The sequence below is a fragment of the Gavia stellata genome, chromosome 1, assembly GCF_030936135.1.
Source record: "Gavia stellata isolate bGavSte3 chromosome 1, bGavSte3.hap2, whole genome shotgun sequence".
Taxonomy (NCBI): domain Eukaryota; kingdom Metazoa; phylum Chordata; class Aves; order Gaviiformes; family Gaviidae; genus Gavia; species Gavia stellata.
In genome coordinates, this window is record NC_082594.1 from 59,017,628 (window position 1) to 59,029,620 (window position 11,993).

Sequence of the window (11,993 nt, forward strand, 5' to 3'; positions counted from 1 at the left end):
GGCATCCCTCCAGCGGCCCCGCCACCCCCCAGGCCGGGCCGGGGGGCGGCCCCGCATCCCGCCCCGCCACCGGGCACCCACCCCCGGGGCGCTGCCCCCCGCAGCACCTACCCATGCTGCCGGCGCGGCTCCGGCGGGGCGCTCGGGGAAGGAGGAAGGGAGGGAGGACGCCGGGGGCGGCCGGGCTTTAAGGACAGCTCGGGGGCCCCGCCCGGCTCCGGCTGCTCCGGGGCGGCGCCGCGGGCCAGGGCAGCGCAGGTGGCGGGGAGGCGAGCGGGGCGCCGGCGGTGGGGGAGCTTATCGCGGGGGGGGCTCACCCGCCCTTGACCCGCCGGTTTCGACCCGTGCTGCGTTAGCGCAACGCGGCGGGGAGGGTTCGACAGCCGGTCCCAGCCCTTCCCGCCGCCCTCTCCCCCCCGGCTTTCCGATGAGGAGTGTAACTCTGCCCGGGGTGGTTTTCTTTCTGTGACTAGGAGAAAGCAGGGAGCCAATGCTAGAAGCTAAACTGAGCGCTGCGCAATACTAAGTTGTCCCTTTGCTGTCCTGATGGAAAACTTACTGAGTAAGCGGACTACAGGCTGAGCGGAGGGCGGCTTTCCGCCCGTTCCTTCCTTCCCAGCCGGGCAGACGGCGTTTCTCCTGGCTGCTGCTGCTGCTGCCAAACGCGAGAGAAAGCACAAGTTTGCCGGCTGGCACTCGGTTTCTAACGATGACTGACCTGCGGCTCCCATGAACCGGTGCTTCTCCAGAGAAGTTGTGGACGCCTCATCCCTGGAAGCGTTCAAGGTCAGGTTGGACGGGGCTTTGAGCAACCGGATCTAGTGAAAGATGCCCCTGCCCATGGCGGGGGGGTTGGACTAGATGGTCTCTAAAGGTCCCTTCCAACCCAAACCATTCTGTGACTCTATGTTTCTGCAACCCAATTCGCTCGTCGCTTCGGTCTGTCTGCAGCAGACGGCCGTCCTGCGTGCCGTGTCTGCCACCAAACTACTGGCAAAGCTGAGAGAATGCTGGTCAATGTAACACAACGTACATTTCATGCTGAACTGTAGCAACGCCTGCATCTTACTCAACTAGATTTATTCGTGAAATAAATGGATGAGAAGTTTAGCATGAGAATCACCAGAGCGCGAGGCCGACGAGAAGTGTCGGTTAGGGAAGCTGCACAGTACTAAGACGTGAATGTACTCAGAACACGGAAACAAAAAAATATTAGTAAGCACTGCCAAAAAAAAGACATTTCTGAAGGAATAAAACCCTTCTCTGAGGCTTGCTGATGTTGTGTTACATTGTTCTGCCGTTTATGCAGTCAGTCCGACGGCATCTCCTACAGCGTGCACTTAATAATTACCTGGCTGCTGCACAGGGTGATTTCTTCTTAGGTACAAATCAAACAAGCGTTGCGATATATTGCAATGTCAAATATCTACAGTCAGCAGTTCAGGTGCTAAAGAAGGCTGCTCTGACCTGTGATGCAGAGCTACAGCTGAACCCAGATTTCTTAAACTGTGTCTATAAGGGGGTAATCAGTAGTCTGTAATGCAGCGAAGAATGCTGATCTCACTGATAGCTCATTCACATACAGAAATAATTGAGATACTACCACCATTTTTCAGCTGTTAAAGTATGAAATGAAAGATGTGATTTCTTCCCTGAACGTTTGGTCTCCTCCTCTTGCATAAACAATGGTGGCAAATGGGAATTTCAGTTTGCTCCCAAGCACATCTTATATACCCCCATGCATTTGGTGGAAACAAAGAGTAGGCCTTTGATGTTTCTTCCTAGAAAGAGGCATACAAGTAGGAAGCAGAAATTAAGAAAAATCTCATCAATTTGAGATAAACAGGTTAGCTGGATCACCCCAGCTTCTGCTCATGTTATCTTTCAATATTCAAGGTGTCTCTTAAACCAAAAATGAAAAAAAAAAAAAAAGTACAGAAATGTCACAGAATCACAGAATCGTTAAGGTTGGAAGAGACCTGTAAGATCATCAAGTCCAACCATCAACCCAACACCACCATGCCCACTAAACCACGTCCTGCAGTGCCACATGCACACGTTCTTGTCCTAACAATACTAGTAGAAAATTCACCCTGATGAGTACAAATGTTTTAGTTTGCCCCATGGAGAGAAATAAAGATCCACACAATTGCTTCACAGCTACGTCTGAGGTAGATTGGATTCTGCTTTCATTTAGTAAGCCGATGCCACGAGGTTGACCTCTGTGAGGCTATTTTGTGGTTGTACTCGTTGGAGGGACAGAATTTATTCCAGAGGATTTGAGTTTCCTGGAGAGGCTCACTTCACAGGAGGGCTCAGAGCACAACAGGGCTGTTAAATAGTCAGTGAACAAAGATGAAGATGTAATTGTGCTTTCTTCTACAAAGCTCTGAACTCACAGGAATGCATTTTTAAGGTATAATAGAAAACTCAGGCAACATAACTTTGAATAATTAAGTATAAACCACAGTTGGTGATTAGAAAGTACAGTATGTGAACTGTAAACTGTGCAGGTGAAAATGACACATTACTCCAAGACCATATTCTAGCACCAACTGTTTGGGCCGCATGGGTGGAAATTTTAATTGATGGGTACCTTACTCTGTCGTTAATTAAATGCCACAAAATATCGCTCAGTTAAAGGTTGTAGGAAAGTCAGTAAGATTGTTTCCTTGTGCCTCGTAGGTAGGAAGAACACGATCATTTCAGAGAAGCTGGTGAGGTGAATCCATAATATGGAATAGTTGGTAAAAACTTTTCATTATTTAAGGACTAACAACCTGAATTAAGATTGAAGTGTCTTGAAGAAAATTAAGACAAATTACTATTTGTTTAGAATATGTGTATTTTATAGATCTCAAAAGATGTTTTTGACTCAGTATTTTAGATTGGAAAAATGATAATAAGCATGAAGAAATTGCAAGGGTGTGCAGCTCATCGTGGGATAGCCAGTATAGGGTGGGATGCCGAAAACTGATTTAGGTAGTGTGTTAATTCCATTATGAACAAAGAGTAATGGATTTTGCTCTATAACCACAATTTATTTGGCTTTCACAATGGTAGTAGCCAAACACTAACACTAATCACTTCCCAGTGACTACTCCTCCCAAGACTCCCTTCCAAAAAAAGTTTATCCCCACCTCCCAAATAGGGAGTCTGAGGGAAAAAAGTGCTTAGTCAATCAGCTGGTGTATACGAAAGCCTTCCACAGAGGAGCTGCACTTTTCTAATGTCACTGAGGCAACCCACTAAACCCATGAACGTTCAGATAACAAAGAAAAGGGACTTCGTTTGCTGTGACCTTTCTCATAGCACTGTGTCTCATTTTGTTTCTTGAAGACATGGTTTGAGAGCAGAGCAAATAATTGGTGGGATGGTCTGGAGGAGATGGGGACCACAGGGAGGGAGGACACCAGTGGTCTCTGAGAAGGGGTCTGCAGCAGTTCAGATGCATTCAGTCGCCAGCAATACAGCTGCCAGGTGCTGTGCACTTCCATAAGTGACACTAGGTTTGGTATTTGAGATGCTCGCTTTATTTCCATGCAAAGATCAACTTTGGCCCCAAAACATATGGACTTGCTACTTCAGAAGGTTGCTAAACCGGACCAGGGACATGCAGAGAAAGAGAAATTTTCTACCAAACCAGCCTGCCAGCCCAGCTCAGCAGCATTTGGCAGGTATTCCTCCCCAGAAAATGGAAAAGAGTTCATGCTCTGTGGCCCAGAAATGACTTGTCTTCTCTGGCAGGTCTGTCTGTACACACGCTGATCATGTGGGTGGAGGGAGAAGCAGGGGAGCGGGAAGTAGACCGGAGACCTGTACGTAAATAAAGTAGCTAAGTAAACTTCACGTACCTGGAGTTGCCCCAGACTGATGCCAAAAACCTTCGGCTCATTAGCAGTGCCTGTGGCAACATGTGAAGTTAACACAGCAGATATAGACCTAGTGAGTGAGTGATACATGACACATTGTGAAGTCACTTCCGCCAAAAAGTAGTTTTGGTTTTTTTATTTTTGCTGAAAACATAACTTAAGGTCAATAACTCGGAGTGTTTTATTTCCAGTTCGTTTATTCTGTTTGGTAAGATTGTCTTCTCTGCAGAGCCAGTTAGATTCACTTGTACTTTTACTGGTGAGGAGAGCACAGGACGGATTGCCAGTAAGGAAAAGAAGCCCCAGGCAGACATCTGTCAAAAGTAGATGCAATCCACTGTGAAGAGCAAGGGGTGTCCCCGCTAAGCTGGGGTTTACCCCTTGTCCACTTCCTCTTTATATCCATCTCTGTCACGACACCACCTTTGCTGCTTTTTTCCTCCACAGTTTTTCCCTCCGAGAAACTGAAGGGACAGTGTTTTGTGCAAAGCCTGGATTTAATAGGGAACTCCAGTTCTGGAAGTGCAGGTCTGTATGGAAACCAGTGTTAATTGACAGTTGCCAGGAGGTGTTAAAAATCTTGATTTTGGACTTAGAGATGTGACCACCCCTTCCAGCCTTGGAACGCTTTTATGGGTCCAGCCTTCAGCCTTAACCTTTGTATCACGCGCCACAGTCAATAAATACGGAGAGCACACATCGTGTTGCATCTGTGCAATACATCAGGCATGAGAGAGAACAGAAAGACACACAGTAATCCCAGTTTTGGTGCTGAGCTACCATCAGACCTTGTGCAATCCATCTCCGAGGCTGGGAGATGCTTGCCTGCCAAGCGAGGGCACTCCCAGCAGGTATGTGGGGTAGACAAATAGGAGTGTTAGCATAAGTATTAAGGGCAGCTGGTAAGGGAAGTAGGGCAGAACAAGAGAGTTCCTGATTCAAAGCCTTTATGTATTCCTTTCTACTACAGAGAAACATGTACCTTCAAAGCATGTAACTGTGTTTAAGAAAAAAGGATAACAACAAAGGTGTAAGTATCCTGCACCCAGCCAGGATTCAAGCCTTTCACTGGGTGGTGAAAGCTTTTTTATTCTGAATTATGTATCTCTGCCTTTCTTCATATCAGATTTGAATTTGCATGACACACAGTGTCATCCTCTCTCACCTAAGGCAACGCAAGTTAGCTGAACGTTGTTCAAAGCATACTGAAACCGCTCAACCATCTCTTTGATTGTTTGTTTTCTTTCTACTTTCACATTGTTATTCTTCTTCTGAAACTTCAGATTCATGTTGTGAGACCTGACATTTTCAAATGAACTTTTTAGCTTTTCATTGCATTGTGTCTGCTGAAGTTCCATCACTAGCATGTTTTCAGACAAACTGTACTTAGCTTTTTTCTTAAGGACAGCACATCAGAGTGTCAGCAGCACAGCAGCTGCTAGGGCTGGCTGGATTATCTTGTCAATTCACGCAACCTGCAAAATTAATCACGTTGTTGACTGGACAATGCAAGTACAAGTGTCATCTCTTGACCAATCTGTGTTTTGACTCGAGCACATGTTAAAAGACTGGAGTTAAACTGACCCAATATTTAGGAACTGAAGTGTGATTTGTATTTAACTTGTGGAGATACTTAGATGATCATTTATAAGTGATGCATGCTTCTTTTTCCCCTTGCAAAGAAATCATCTTATAAGATTGGATGCTCGCATTTTCAGGGGAAAACATCCTTTGACTTTGTATATCATTTTTGGGGTGGGAGAGGCAGTGCTGCTGTACAAAACATACATGACTTCAGATGACCTCAATGTCCACAGTGGAAATAATATATTTTGAGTTCAGGTAATAGGACATGATCACATCATTTTCTAGAGATGCATTTTCCGGTGTTGAAATTCTGCAACTGGAGAGCAAGAACTGACACTGTCTAGCTGTTGCAGCCCTGTTAGAAGTCTGCAGAGGGGCTCATCCCTCCTGAAATGGATTTTCATGTTATTTACAGAGACATTCATATTTTCACCATAAGATGCAAAGCTTCCTTCTTTCCATTACCTATATCTCTACTGTATCTCACTCAGATTTAAATGAAAACTTTAGCAGCAGTACCTGACAGAATTTAATCTGTAATTACATTTCAATGGGTTTATCTATCTCACTGGTCTCTTGTGAAGTCGCTATAAAGTCAATTTTTGTATTTTGTCTTAGAAATCTTGGTCAGTTTTGTTGCTACTGAAAGATCCAAGCATTCAGGGCTCTGTTGGATTAATTCAGCCCACTGTGTTGTGAGGGGTTGGTGGGAGGAGAGGTCGGGTGGAAGGGACAGTGTAGTGGAGGAAAGGGCTAGAAGAGGGTTTCATGGTGGGGTTCCCACACTGAGGGACAGTAGGGTCTGAAGAAAGAGGCAGGAACATCTGTAGCTCACTAACCTGGGTAAGTGACGACACCAAGTTGGGAGGGAGTGTTGATCTGCTTGAGGGTTGGAAGGCTCTGCAGAGGGATCTGGACAGGCTGGATCGATGGGCTGAGACCAACCGGATGAAGCTCAATAAGGCCAAGTGCCGGGTTCTACACTTTGGCCACAACAACCCCATGCAACGCTACAGGCTTAGGGATGAGTGGCTGGAAAGCTGCCCCGCAGAAAAGGACCTGGGGGTGTTGATCGACACCCGGCTGAATATGAGCCAGCAGTGTGCCCAGGCGGCCAAGAAGGCCAACGGCATCCTGGCCTGTATCAGAAACGGTGTGGCCAGCAGGAGCAGGGAGGTAATCATGCCTCTGTACTCGGCTCTGGTGAGGCTGCACCTCTACTACTGTGTTCAGTTTTGGGCCCCTCACTACAAGAAGGACATTGAGGTGCTGGAGCGTGTCCAGAGAAGGGCGACGAAGCTGGTGAGGGGTCTGGAACACAAGTCTTATGAGGAGCGGCTGAGGGAGCTGGGGTTGTTCAGTCTGGAGAAGAGGAGGCTGAGGGGAGACCTTATCGCTCTCTACAACTACCTGAAGGGGGTTGCAGAGAGGTGGGTGCTGGTCTCTTCTCCCAAGTGACTAGTGACAGGACTAGAGGAAATGGCCTCAAGTTGTGCCAGGGGAGGTTCAGGCTAGATATTAGGAAAAAGTTCTTTACCGAGAGAGTAGTGAAACATTGGAATAGGCTGCCCAGGGAGGTGGTAGAGTCACCCTCCCTGGAGGTATTCAAGGAGCGCGTGGATGTGGCATTGTGGGATGTAGCTTGATGGACATGGTGCTGTGTGGTGTTGGGTGGGTTGGTTTTTGGTGTGTTGTGCCTTGTTGTTGTTGTGTGGTGGTTGGCTTGCGTGGGTTGTTTGTGTGTGGGGTTTTTTTGTTTTTTGTTTTTTTTTTTTTCTTCAGGTTGGACTTGATGATCTTACAGGTCTTTTCCAACCGTAGTGATTCTGTGATTCTGTGAAGTGGTCAATGAGGTGCTGAAAAAGAGAGAAGCTCTTGTTGCCCACAGCCTCAGTGAAATTCATCTGAGACCTCCCACGTCCTTCATCGGCTGTGAACACCCGCCCTGCCATCTTCCCTTGTGAAGCGTCTCCCAGCCTCCAAACCCTTTCACCCCTCCTGCTCCCCCTTTTGCACTCTCAAGCCCTCACCTGGACCCCCGCTCCTGCAAAATGGAGTTTGGTCTATGGCAGCAAGAAATACTGAGGTGGCGCTGGACAATACAGATTCGCCCGTGAAGCAACAAAAGCATCACCTGCACACTGCGCTATCTCTGAGGGCTTCCCTGCTTCTCTACTTCTCCTTGGTCTTTTCCAGTAGCACCTCTAACCTTCTCTAGCTGGCCTCCTTATTTTTTAATACTTGTCTAAATTTGAAAAAAATGTGTTACTATTGACCTATGCAGTTATATTCTTATTTTCTTTGTTCTTGGCACTCTCTTGAGCAACTGATTCCCAGTAGGCAGCACAACACCATTCAATTACTTTGTTCTTTCAACTTTTAAAACAGGGATGACGCCTTACCTTCTTAGGCTTGGAAAGCCCAGGATTTGCTATTACCTGGATTTGCTTACACTTCCTGCTAATAGCTCAGCCCATTTTCCCGTTAAGGGAAGGGGAATTTTTGAAAAGAAAAAAAAATATTAAAAAAACCCCAACCAAACAACAAAAAAACGACCAGCAACAGCTTTTTGCTTCTTGCAAAGGCTTCTGGGTAAAATGCATTCAATACAAAGGTAAGGTTACAATACAACAGTACATAAACCACCTAAAATTACATAATATATTTCATAAACTGAAACTGCAGCACGTTAATAACCTAGTCCTGCATGTCAGTGTAATGTGTTGCTGGGATACTTGCTACTTCCTTCAACATAATGAGTTTTCCAAGATGCAGGAGATGATAGTCTTCTGAGAAGAACCAGAGACACAAGTAGAAAACAAGAAGCACATTCCCATATTTTCAGGTCAGGCCAAAAGCAAAGACTGGGAGTTTAACAAGTGCCGCTCAGAATGGCAGGACTTTTTCCTGCTCTGGATATACTGGAAGTTGGAATACACCCAGCCATTTCTTTCAAGTGTGCATTTTTCTTATGTGTTGAAACATATTACATTTGTCAGAAGTGGCTCCTGGAGATCCTGACAACCGAATGAAGGATAATTGACAATCTACTCACAAAAAAGATTGTATATGGCCTTCTAGCACTGTCCTCATCAGAGAAGTAGCATCAGTAATACAGAGATTTTAATTCTGTAATTAAATTGCCTGAAATTTTGGTACTGAAAGCTATCCTGCAAAGAATGAATGAAAAGACTCACTTTTTAGCAGCTCTAGACAGAAAACATCTTCGATATGTACATCTGAGCTAATATTTTAAAGAATGGTAATGCGGGTAGGCAGGTCCTTTTCTACCAGTCTACCAATCTTCTTTGCTCCCTCCTTTTCTCATGAGACTGGGAATCAAATCACCATCTCTCAACGTTCTGCCTGAAATCCTGTTGTTGAGGGAAGGTTGCGATGGGAAGAAAAATTAAGGGTATAACATGTAATTGAGCTCCTGCAGTCTCCGGTTTTGGTCAACATGGCTGTTATGTACAAAAAAGGTAAGGATCGCAAACCCTACATCTTATGTTTATAGATGTTTAAAAAAACCCTGATAAATATGACACTGAAAAGCGAATCAAGTTCTGCCACTCATAATTCACTTACTGTCTTCTGGTGGAAGAAGTGTCCAATTAAATAAAATGTAAACACAAAATATAACCATGGCAGTAGTATAGAATATTTTTTTGTTGTCACTGATGTCCCATTTTGAGAATTCTGATTATCCAGTGCTAAAAAAGACATTTGAAGATATAGCTGAAGTATGAAGCTTACACAGGAGACTGTGTAAGTCATTCAAACACCTGCACTTGCTATGCAAAAAATGAAATTGTTTAAAAATAATATGCTGTCTAATCAAAGGTTATATTTTGCCCAATATATTGATCAATACTTAATTTTCACTGCTCTCTTAACTGTCAAAGTTTGCAGAGTTTGTAGTTATTTTTCTACTGCAAATTTTTATAAATAAGGAAGTTTTACAGAATGAGCTGTTATTAATCAGAGGGTAACAGGGCCTAATGGGATGAAAACAGGGATTCAGAATTCACAGCTTTAATTCTTGCTTTGCTATTAACCCTCTGACACTTCAGTGAATAACCTAAACTTTCCACGTTTTTCTCTCTGTAAAAACATAACAGTTACGAACCTTTGTAAATATTAATCAGATTTTCACACAGAAAATTTTCTACTTCTTTACCGTAAAAATGCTATATAATACGATGATACCTTGCATTCAAAATTGTCTAAGTCTTCTTACAATGAGATCATGGAGTTAGCACATTGGAAGTCTTGAGATCAAACACATGCTACATGAAAATCTTTCTTTTAAAAGATTTCAAATCCCTGAACCTATACAACAGGTACGCTATATACACAAGAAACGTCTTCTATAATGGAAACAGTCCCTCATGATGCAAAACCAATGCAGAGCAATGTTTCCCTACAATCTATGTTGAAAAGAAAAAAAAAAAGTAATGAGAAAGGGCATGCAAGCAGAATAAATGGCTCTATTTTTTTGTTCGTTTGGAAACTGATGCGGAACAGATTAGCCTGCAATCTAGTGCTTTCTTACGGAAAGAGGAAACTATACCTGGTCGAGAGCAAAGCTCTTTAAAACATTCCTAGCTAGTTACAGATAAAAGCTCTAAAAAAAAGTAGCCTAAAATGGAAGGGCTCGTTATTATGGAAAGGCCTTAAGACACTTGAGCGTTTTAGTAACAGGCTATAAAATCATCTTCCAGAGAACAAATACAGCATAAGTTACACAAATCACTTGAACTGGAGCAGTTGAGAATCAGTTTGTGTATCAGAAGTTAATCCAGGCTTATCTCTCCAGAACTGCAGGTGCTTCAGATGAAGCAAGTACTAGAACAGAGCCCACATTTATCTGTTTCAATACTGGAGTTAAACTTACATACTTTTAACTTATATATATGTTAAGCTTGTATATTGTTATTAGAAAGCATTATTAATAATGGTTTCTAGTACATTATTACCTTCCTTTTTACGAAGGCAATACTGATTAGAAATGCTTTCTTTACCAAGTCCTGCTACTGCTGCAGTAATACCTGTCTTTTGGTTATGGTAAAAAAATCAAGTCTATCCAAGCAGAAAAGGTTTATCTGCATCCTCTCCGTAAGAAACAGGAATACCCATTTCATTATGGTGTACATATCGAATAGCTTTGTACTTTGTGATCTCCTTTCTGATAAAATCCTATTTATTGCTTATTTATTGCAACCTCTCTAATACTTATTGGTGTGTCCCAATAGGAGGTATCCACACATACATTCATCCTCCTACTGAAAAAGATTAATTTTATTCTCTTTTTGAGAACATTTTCTGAAAGTGGATGAGAAAACATGGTCCAAGAACAAGGTGTCATCTTCTTGCTCCCACATTCATTCACTTACAATTCCTGGAGACAACGAGCAGCTCCTGGTTTTGCATCCTACTAAAATGACTTCCTTTTCTTTCTGTTATCAGATAACACGAGCTCCTAATGAGGCTTCTTGGCCATAGCTGGTTTAGTTAATATTCACAGTGAACTTTCCTTTATGGTTCACTTGGGAACAGCTGACGCTGGGTATCTGCTCGAGACTTAAAATACTCCAACCAGTAACCCTTGATGAGCTTCTCTGGAGATCTGCAAAACCTTCCAGAAAATGTTCTAATTGCTCTCAGCTGAGACCACAGGTTTTTCATAGGGCAAACATTGCCTACTATAGAAAATATTCAGTATCTTCAGAAAGCTTGTACAGAGACAGATGCTGCCCCACCGAAGATCCTCAATGACATGCCACCTTGTTCTGTGGGGTCATTAATGAGCAGGAGGGCAAATCTCTGGTGGAAGATGACCCTGATAATGATGGACTGAAATGAGATTTAGGACACCATTGTAGCACATGTGCACAGTTCAAAATATTTTCTCTGGCTCACCTTAAACACCATGAGCTGAACCATGACATGGGAACGATGGTCAAGATGATGTTCTTCTGTCTGATGCTGACCATGGCTATTTTCTGAGCCTGAATGCTGCTGACACGTGCTATGAAAGAGGAGCTGAACACAGTGAAGGACTTCAGCTAAATGGCTTATTTGCAGTGAAGACGATTTTTATTGGCCAGAACAAGGCCACTGGACCTGAAGAGAATGGAGAATGGCCAAAGAGGAGTGTTCAGAGACTGGACCTTGCAGATGGACTGGTGAAGAGAAGGCCAGTGAGCAGTCTCCCTAAAGGGAGACTTTATCTAAAGGAAGCTACGGTACAGATAGAACCAAGCACCAACAGTATCTCAGCAGTCAAACAGCACAAAAGTCAGGTTGAAAGCTTAGCCCTGGCAGAAGGCCTATACTGCACCTGACTTATCTTTCCCCTTCTCACAATCAAACATGTGTTTTTCACTCCTGCTGTTATGCAATGCAGTCATACATTATGAAACCATTGCCACATCCTCCTAACAGGTGTTGCCGCATTTTGTATCGGGGTGAAGTTGGAATCATAGAATTGTTTTTTAAATTATTTGGGATAGAGAGGTGCTATTTAACTTT